At 42.0% G+C, this 9,677-nt stretch overlaps 1 protein-coding gene across 5 annotated transcripts in view; it reads right to left on the minus strand.

The window, feature by feature from the left end:
* LOC128745571 (polypyrimidine tract-binding protein 2) overlaps window positions 1-9,228 on the minus strand; it is a 556,866-nt gene extending 547,638 nt beyond the window's left edge. For 3 of the 5 annotated variants that reach the window (XM_053842646.1, XM_053842649.1, XM_053842645.1), the window contains exon 1: window positions 8,509-9,228. The gene's annotated coding sequence lies outside the window, so the exon portion shown is untranslated. The remainder of the gene's footprint in view (window positions 1-8,508) is intronic. The other 2 variants (XM_053842647.1, XM_053842648.1) reach the window with 1 other exon arrangement.
* Window positions 9,229-9,677: the final 449 nt, after the last annotated feature.

Consider the following 9,677-nt stretch of genomic DNA (forward strand, 5'->3'; position numbering starts at 1 on the left):
TATTAAAAACTAAACATAACGGATAAGCCAACACTGTTATGCAACGACTCAAAACTACGGCTGGAAGACAGTTGAAGACAGAAGTTGTAAGACAAATGGAACCAAAACGTCATTCAAAAGTTCGCGGATAGCTTATATGCGCCACTTCCGAAAGAGTCCATTCGCTTTGTCTTGTTTACCCAAACCACTCCTATAGGCGGGTTTAGTTTGTTTCTTCTGTTCGGTTAGAAGACGGTTCTACTGTACCAGAAACTACTTCTACAAGCCACCAAAAACTCTAAAACTCCAAGTAAACCTTACTTGCCAATTATCATCACAGGGCCTGTTCCCTATCCACTTACTCATCGAACACTTTACGAAACGACAATGCAGACTAAAAACACCAAGTCAACCCAACTGGCAGCAAAATTCATTTGGATTCATTCATTTCATTTGGCTCATTTGGAACACCAGTTATTAGCGAGTCTTCCTGCCCAGCGCTTATCCACCAGGTGCCGGTGCCGAACCGGGAAGTCGACGACCATTTTTGGTTCACAACTGAAGATAGTTTTGGTGGGTCTTTTGTCAGGCATTCTGGCTATGTGTTCACTGCAGCATGCCAAGTAGTATTATTAGTAGTATCAATCATGTATCTGCGCCACTCGCCATCTTCCAGTTTACCATCAAGTATTGAATGCAGCACTTAACACTTACCAACGTGTAATAACAAAATAAAACTGTTCAGAGTTTCAATCTCCGTCCCTATGGTCCATTCTCCTGTAAGCCGAAGAAAATCGTTCTTGGTACTCATTTCTCGAAAACTTCTAACAATCTAATGAGCAACTTGTACGGGATACACTGCACGAGGGGTTAGTCTGTGCGTAACACGCTGTCGTATATTGGATAGACGGAAGCATAAGTGTCGCTTCGACAATTCTTACTTTCTTCGTCTTCTATGTTAAACCGCGACACACTCAGCGAGCCACCCGAATTCACCCAAAATGTGCCCCAACCATCGTACTCTTTAATCGAATCAAAGCCGTTCTCGTCCATGATTTTCTATAGCTCTTTGCAGTCATCAGTATCATACGCAGCTTTGAAGTCAACGAACAAATGGTGCACGGGAGTTTGTATTCAGGGCCTTTTTTGTAATCTGTCACAGCATAAAAATTTTGCTCGTCGTTGATCATCCTTTAATGAACCCGGTCTAATAACTTTTCACAAATCTGTTTGCAATGGGTGGGAGTAGGCAGATGATTTGGTTACGCACTTTGTAAGTAACATGGAGAATGGTGATCGTACGATGGTTTTCTCAATCTAGTTTGAAAGCTTTTTTGTAGATCAGACTGATAATCCTATCATTCTACACCTCCGTTAGCTGTCCTGTATCCCAAATTCTCACAATCAACCGGAGCAGACAAGGTGCAATTTTCCCATCTTAATAAGCTCCGCTCTTCTGCCATACTTCGCAGCCGATTTTTTGTCCATTAGCTGATTGATGGCATTCTTAACAGGGCATATCGCTGGGTTGAAGAAATTCCAAGCGTAAACACTCTACTATTCAACCGAACGTTTGCCTCGATGGCACCGAAGCGACATCTACTTTGGATTCATGCGAATAGTTTGCTAAATTTTTTGAATTAGTCTTCGCCAACAGCGTCACTTCTGAATCAGACCCCGATATAGCTTCTGAATCTGTACCGCTTGATTTGATTGATTCGAGTACGTTTGAAATCACTACGGACATGATAATATACGCCGAAAAAAAAATTGAAAACTTCTTTTTCCCCTGGACCGGATCAGATTCCTGCGGTTGTTTACAATTGCTGGGCAAGCGTTTTAGCAAAGCTTTTATGTTGTATATTCAACTGGTCATTTGAGCAAAGAAAATTTCCAGCAATCTGGAAAGAGTCTTATGTCGAATTTGTTTATTCGATCCGGGTTGAAACTGGATGAATTTTATCTGTTAGATAGGAGCAAATGAACACAAAAAGTTCATCCAGTTCCAATCCGGATTGAATAAACAAATTCGACATTACATGTTTCCGGTTTTCAAAAGCGGCGACCGACAAAGTATTAGGAATTATCGCGGCATGACCAGCCTCTCAGCGACGTGCAAACGTTTCGAAATAATAGTAAGCTCTGTGATTGTTTCGCATACGAAGAGCTATATATCTGTTGACCAACACGGATTCATGCCACTAATCGGAACCATCTGCACTAATCTTCTGGCTTTCATATCGACTTGCATCTCGCACATTGAGCAGAAGGCTCAAATCGATGTAGTGTATACCGATTTGAAGGCAGCGTTTGACCGTATAGACCATCGAACTTTCCCGGCTTGGCGCTTCACAACATTTTGCTGAGTGATTGAGCTCTTACTTATGCGGTCGAACATTACGCGTATAACTCAATGCCTGTTTTTTCCTCACCAATCACAAACAAATCGGGCGTACCACAAGGGAGCAATGTGGGACTTTCACTATTCTCGTATTTTAATGACATAGCATTACTTCTGGGTGACGGATGCAAGTTAGTGTACGCAGACGATCTAAAATTTTACTTAGCTGTCCGGTCAATTGAAGACTGTCATAATCTTCAAAAGCTGTTGGATATTTTCGGAAACTGGTGCCGCAAGAATTGGTTGATCGTTAGTACAGCAAAGTGTCAGATCATGACATTCCATCGCATTGTTAACCCAATTATATTCGAATACAAACTTGATGATCAAGCCTCCCAGTTGGCTTCGAGGTATGACGCTGGCGTCATCGTATGTTCGAATCTCGGCTGGGAGAGGCTGTTAGAGTCAATAGGATCGTAGTAACTGGCCCTGCAATTGTCCTGTACTCTAACAGCTAACTGCGAAGACTGTCGTATAAAAACAGAAGGTCAAGTTTCAATAACGGAATGTAGCACCTAGGCTTTGCTTTGATCAAGTGCTCAAAAGGGTTGAACATGTCAACGATCTTGGAATTATTCTCGATGCCAAGCTTAATTTCAATTTGAATCGTATGAAAATCATCTCTAAACTCGGCAGCTCGGTTTTATCTAGAAAATTGGATATCTGGAAAAACGAGATTTTAAAGATCCATACTGTTCAAAGGCTATATTACTCATTAGTACGACCTTTATTGGAAAATTATTGGACCTTTATTGGACTCCCTATCAACTAGCCTGGAATTTGAGAACGAGTGCATAAGAGGTTCATTCGTCTAGCGTTACGTGACCTACCCTGGCGTGATCTTTTGAACCTGCCTCCGTATCCTGAACGGTGTCGCCTAATTGGTCTTGACACCTTAGAACGTCGTAGGAAAATTCAACAAGCTGTATTTATTGCTAAGGTGCTGAATGGAGAAAATGATTCACCGTACATTCTATCTCTGCTAAACTTTCGTGCTCCTCAATGTTCTCTCCGTTCTGCTTGATTACTATATACGGAATTGCACCGTACTACGTTTGGATGGACGAACCGATTGCAGCTTGTATTCGCACGTTTTCTCTGGTGGAGCACCTATTTGAATTCGGGGAACCAACGCAGAAGTTTCATTAAAAAATTTTAAATGGAAGAATTCTGTAAGTGACGATAATATTTTTTATGTAGTTTAATGTTGTTTATTTATTTGACAATGTTAATGTTTATTTGTAATGCACTATGTTAAGTTTAATTGTATTTTTTGTTAAAAGATGATGGGGTTTTACGCCCATATGAGGATGGCCCCTATCGGGCCCTATGGACCCATGGATCCATGTATACCCAAGAGACTCATAAGAACAGATGGACAGAAACAAAATAAATAAATAAAAAATAAATAAACTACTTTTTCTGCCTGGGCGCTATTTAGATGTTCATCTAAGTGCTGCTTCTACCTTTCGATCAATTGATGCTACATAACATTTCATAATCTTCTATGTTTATTCGACAGACTTCACAGCCAGCTGTTCGATTCCACAGCCAATTGCAAGGCTAGTACTACGATCCTGTTGACTCTCATAACCTCTCCCAGTCGAGATTCGAACAGATGACGACTGTATTGTCATACAGGATGTCCCACATCAAATTACATCTCGGAAGAAACGCTGTAGAAAATTTTTCAAACTTTTCAAACTTTCAGCCAATAAAATATAACCCATTAGTTAGCTTTTGGCATGTTTATTTTACTCAACGTCAATACCATAACTGTATACTTTGCTTAACTCCACTCAAAAAGTTTTGTGCAACATCTCGCTGCAGCTTCTTCTGTACGAAAACCCACTTTCTCTTCATGTTTTCTTCAGATTTGACCTCCTTGGGATGCTTCCGTAGTGCCTGCTTCATAATAGGTCAGTATTTTTCATTGGGCCTTAGTTCCAGTGCGTTGGCGGGGTTCATGCCTTTGGGTACGAAAGTAACTCCATTGGCTTCGTACCACAACCACACAAGGAAATCCTTTGAATAGTAGCACGAAGCTAGATCCGGCCAGAAGATTGTGTGGCCCTCGTGATACTTCAACAAAGGAAGTCGACGCCTCTGTAGACACTCCATGAGGGAGATCTGCCCGTTTAGAGCCCCGGTAGTCACACACGGCACACTCTCTTTGCCACATGAGAAGATCCCTTGCCAAATCATGTATTTTTTGGCAAACATTGAAAGTTTCTGCCTCCTTACTACCTCCGGAACAAACTTGTGCTGGGCGGTAAAGTACAGTTGCCCCGGAAGCTGTCGGTAGTCCGACTGGACGTTAATCTCATCATCTATGATGAGACAGTTGAGAATTTCCCAGGTGCTTGCACAAAATAAATTCACGGCGTTGCTTTTCGGGTGACGACATTTTTTCCAATTTTCGAAAAACTGACCGCGATAAAAATACAGTGTAAACAATACACTCTAAGCTACTTCTACCCCAAATTTCCAAGAGAAAATACCCAATGGGTAATTTTCTACAGCGTTTCTACCGTGATGCAATTTGATGTGGGACATCCTTTACAGGTGGCCAACTGCTCCAAATCTGTCTATACTCCTGCTGCTTCTCCATTTCCCGGAAGATTTTGGCCTGCTGGGTCTTTTCCTTAGTCTTTTCACATCATGAACCCGCGTGGCTGTGTGCATATTTGCCGTTATTGCTCAGCGTTGTCCTCATCCATCACTCCTCATATCAGTTGTTCCATTCCAGTTGATTCCGTTTAACGTTCTTCGCTACGCTGCGGTCGGTAGTTGTTTTGATGATGTCCCATCAATCCTCTAGAGGGGATTTGTCCAGCACGTGCTCTACCGAGCCGACTCAGCTTTGAGCGAATGTGTGTAACTTATTGGCGACGTCCGACAGGTCCGATCCGACTTCGGTACCGAACAGCGAAGAGTTTTGGACACCTCTTAACCATCGTTAACGCTTTGTTAGGATCTGGCGCCAACGAAGTAGTACCGGCAAATGATCGATGTTTCTGATTTGGTGATTAGACCATCCTCCTATACGAGTTGGTGCTGGAAGAAGTAGGTTCTACGTATGCCATGAAATGGGGAAGGCAACTAGGAAAAACTACCCAACATAGTTCTCCTAGAGCCGTTGCCAAGTAAAATTTTTGACCAGGCATTTGCCCGAAGTCAGCCTTGACATAGGTTTCATCGTCCATCAGAAGACACCCGTCGAACTTGGTTAGCATCCGTAGGTCGTATAGCTTTCGAGCACGGATTTTGGCCACATTATTCTGTTTTATGATTCAGTTTAGCTGTTTGCTAGCTCGATACGACTTGATTCCTTCCCGGAGTCGAATTCTCGTCACGGTACTATTGGCAGCACCGAATTTTCTAGCCAAATCACGGTCCGACAGATTGGGATTCCTCCTGATGGTCTTCAAAATCTTACCACACAGTTTCCGGTCGACAGTTCCATTCCGATGATTAGCTTGATGCTTCCGAATTGTCTTCAATGTTTCCTGATACCGTTTGATAATACGCCATACGGTATTGTTGGCCAATTTCAGCTGTTTAGCTAACCTAGATGTAGACCACAATGAATTTTCGAAATAACCGTGCGCAATTTTTTTCCTCCTTTCGGCTTCGTTGTTTGTTTACAAAATACAGTTGTCAAAATACATGAGTAAAGAAAACAAAATTTCCGACACGTGGGCGCCAAGAACTTCCAAATCCGTCCACCAAAAGCGCCACAATATGAGCAAAAGTTTGTTCCAATTCTAAATGAAGCAAGCTTTAGAACGCACTAGCGGATATTAAAGAGCTTTAAAGCAATAGGGAAGAAAACTCACAAGATAATTTGAAAATAATCCCAAGTTGACCGCTGTCTTGCGCGATAGTTGTTGAGATGTGAGGCCTAAATGGTAGTTTTTCATTTGTTATCAAATCGGATTACATTCTTCGTACGATGGTAAGTGATCAGACATTTTTCCACACTCAATAACGATTGGTTTCTATTACACTTTCTACTTGTCGGTAAATTAATTTAACAGATTCTGCAGCTCCATACAGTCCCCAATTTGCCGAATTGCAAGGTATATTTTTAAACCGTCAGCACAGAACTATCCACCTTGGTCAAGGATCCGTGCTGCATCGTTCACAAATACTGAGAATAACAGGTGACCCAGGTTACTACCCTGCGGTACACCAGACGGATTCGTAAGAAGGGTTGCCACATGCACAGATTATTCTGTGTTTAACAGACATTTGAAAGAAATCGCCTGTACAAAATCTGTATGCATAAAATGCAGATTTTCGCCAAATTACACAGAATAAACGGATTTTTGAGCTTTTACATGAGAGTGAAAGAGACGGAAATAGTCAGCAAAATGACTCTCTATCTCTTTCACTCTCATTGTTTTGCATTGGACAGATTTTTGCACATATTTTTCCTCGCCGTAAAGATTGTCAGATTTTCCAGATTTCCAACAAAAAAACACAGAATTATATGTGGCATCCCTGTTCGTAAGTGGTAGCAGATAGACAATTTCCAATCCGTACGTTGAGTTGTCTATCAACAAAATGTGACTCCAGCCACTAGTAAATCCTTACAGTACAACTGAGCCTCTTCAGCTTACACGGAAGTATTTTATGGTTGACTTATAAATTAGTATAAATATTAAAAAGTATAATTAACACGATGCTATAACTAGCTTCAAAGCAAAACCTTGGTGTTACATTCCGTTTCGGAACTTTATCTTCTGGTGCTATTTGACATATCCCGGAGCCAGCTGTTAGAGTACAGTACAATATAAGGGTTAGTGCCACGATCCTATTGACTCTAGCAACTCTCCGAACTGAGACAAACTTCAATCCAGTTAAAATTGTGTAAATCAGTCACAAGGAGCCTTCTACCATGATATATTTTTCAGGTGGAGTGAAGTTAGCATTCGTGGTAACGTTTCCAGTAGCGCCAACCCATGCGCAACTCCCAAAGTTTAAATGATTTTTTTCCCTCAACTAGTTTGATTGGAGCCTAGAGCCTACCCAACCGTGCAACCAGCAATTCGGAAAATTTGTTACCAAGCGGGTAATTTCCCCGCGCTGAATCATTCGTGTTTTGTGTGCTTGCCGCTTGTGTTTGATTGACTAGTTCAGTGAGTGAGTGGGGAGGTGGCGACTGCCACCTGTTGGAACACCCGAAACCCGAAAAAACTGACTCTTGATTTTCTTGCATATGTTAATATTTTACGAGATGAAAAACACGACAAAAAGGCTCCATCGAATAACGAGAGCGGTAATCGATGACTCGTTACACATGTGGCTTAACGTCATGGCAGTAATAATTGACCCTTTCAGTGGCAGTTCGCTCGGATTTGTAAGCAGATGAGATGGGATGAGAAAATTGGCTGCTGCCTTTCTGTTCTGAACGCGGATGGCTGCTCGCTGCTGTCAGCAGTCAGTATTCGCGCTGACAGAAGGTACTCCCGGAGGTGCGTGTGGATGGTTGGGTTGCATATGTGTGCGTGAGAGTGTTAATATAAGCGTCTGCAGTATTCTTTTTTTTTGTTAATCAAGCCGAAGAAGTATGTGTGCGCGATTATGATGTTTATATTCGCCTACTTGCAGAGTTTGGATATACCTATATATATTGTTCTTGTGCAACCAAAGAACCGAAGGGAACAGCATTCTGACTGACTGAAGGAAGAAATAAAAGATGCTGAGCATTCACTCAGTGTGGGTTTAGGGGTAAGGGATTTAATGATGTTTTGAAGAGGATGACTTTTTACTCGTTCTTTTACTGAAAACAGGTAATTTTTATCCCCTTCATAATTTGCGAGTGAAGCTGGCAAACAATAATAAATTTCCGCGTTTGTTGGTAAAAGTTTTCAACTTTGTAGATTTTTTTTCGTTTGTTAGATATGCAAGAAACCCACTACATTCTAAAGGAAGCGATTCAAAGCAGACGATAGAAGAATGAAATGATGTTTAAATTGAATTTAAAAAAGCGAAATAATTACTGGAAGTGGCGGAGCAAGTAAAAATAGGGAAAGTTTTCCGACTAAAGTTTGCTATGATAAATGAGCAAAAATAACTAGTTTTTTTTACATTCTTTCAAACAGGCCGACAATGCAACTTACAGAACTGTTATCCGCTGCTTGGAGAAATAAGGAACCCTGGAACTGCTGGAGACACTAATTAATTATCCTTTTTTAATTCCTGGTTACACCGATGTGAAGAAAATTTCACCTGGCACCACCGCTGTTTAACAGAACCCAAACAAAAGCCACAACGTGGTTTGTATTCAGCACTTTTTCCCTCTATTCCAGACTCGTGCTCACTTGGCAACTTTAAGCCTTATAATCACTACCGCAAGGGCTACAACAATCGTAAAATCTAATTTCCGGACACCTCGAGCCGTAAGCACACCTCAATCCACCGAAAAACTTCACTCTCACCGCAAAACACTGCTAAAACTGAAATAAGATTCCAACTGCGCGAATGGATTCTTGGAAACAACTCTTTCGATTCTCGACGCAAAACAACCTGTGATCGCGGTTGGCGAGATTTTGACGACGTGCAAAAATTGGTTTTGGTCACTAAGCCGAATAGAAGAAACGTCGGAACCGCAGCAGTAAGCAAATCAATTCACAAAATCCATAAAGCGCACAACCTAAACCGAGCTCGCCCGTCAACGTGTATCTTAACTGAGAAAAGTTTTTTCCGAAACTAAACAGTGTAAATTGCCATTTGCCAATGCGCGACGGCGACGAACGACGGCTTGTGCTCTGCTCAACTCCCGAAAAAATAACAACTCTCGCTCTCATCGGCACGATATAATATCGACGACGACGACACTATATCGACGGACGACCCACACCAGAATTCGTCATCGCATCGTAACAGCCAGCGGCGTGCTCGCTAGCTACATGTGTATTGCATAGTAGACGCGCCGCATCCTACTACAGCGCGGACAAGGTACGCATACAAATGCACACGTGGTAGCTCACACCCCTCACCATCTGCCACACAGCACAGCAACCAACAACCATACGGCAATCAACATCAACACACTATCGAACAAAAGAAAACAAAACGAAGACGCACCGCTGCGCTGATCGCAGCTCGCAGCAGGCTTTGAACTCGGCATCGGCATATCCAGACTAAACCAATATAACGCTACCTGAATCATATGGATCGAGAGAGAAGGAAAGACTACACCACTACTACTGGCTTCGATAGGCCGTTCATCATCTCGGTACATTGGTTCAATTCCAATTCCAACAAGCAACAAACCAACCGAACCGAC

The sequence above is a fragment of the Sabethes cyaneus genome, chromosome 1 (assembly GCF_943734655.1).
Source record: "Sabethes cyaneus chromosome 1, idSabCyanKW18_F2, whole genome shotgun sequence".
NCBI classification, from domain to species: Eukaryota; Metazoa; Arthropoda; class Insecta; order Diptera; family Culicidae; genus Sabethes; species Sabethes cyaneus.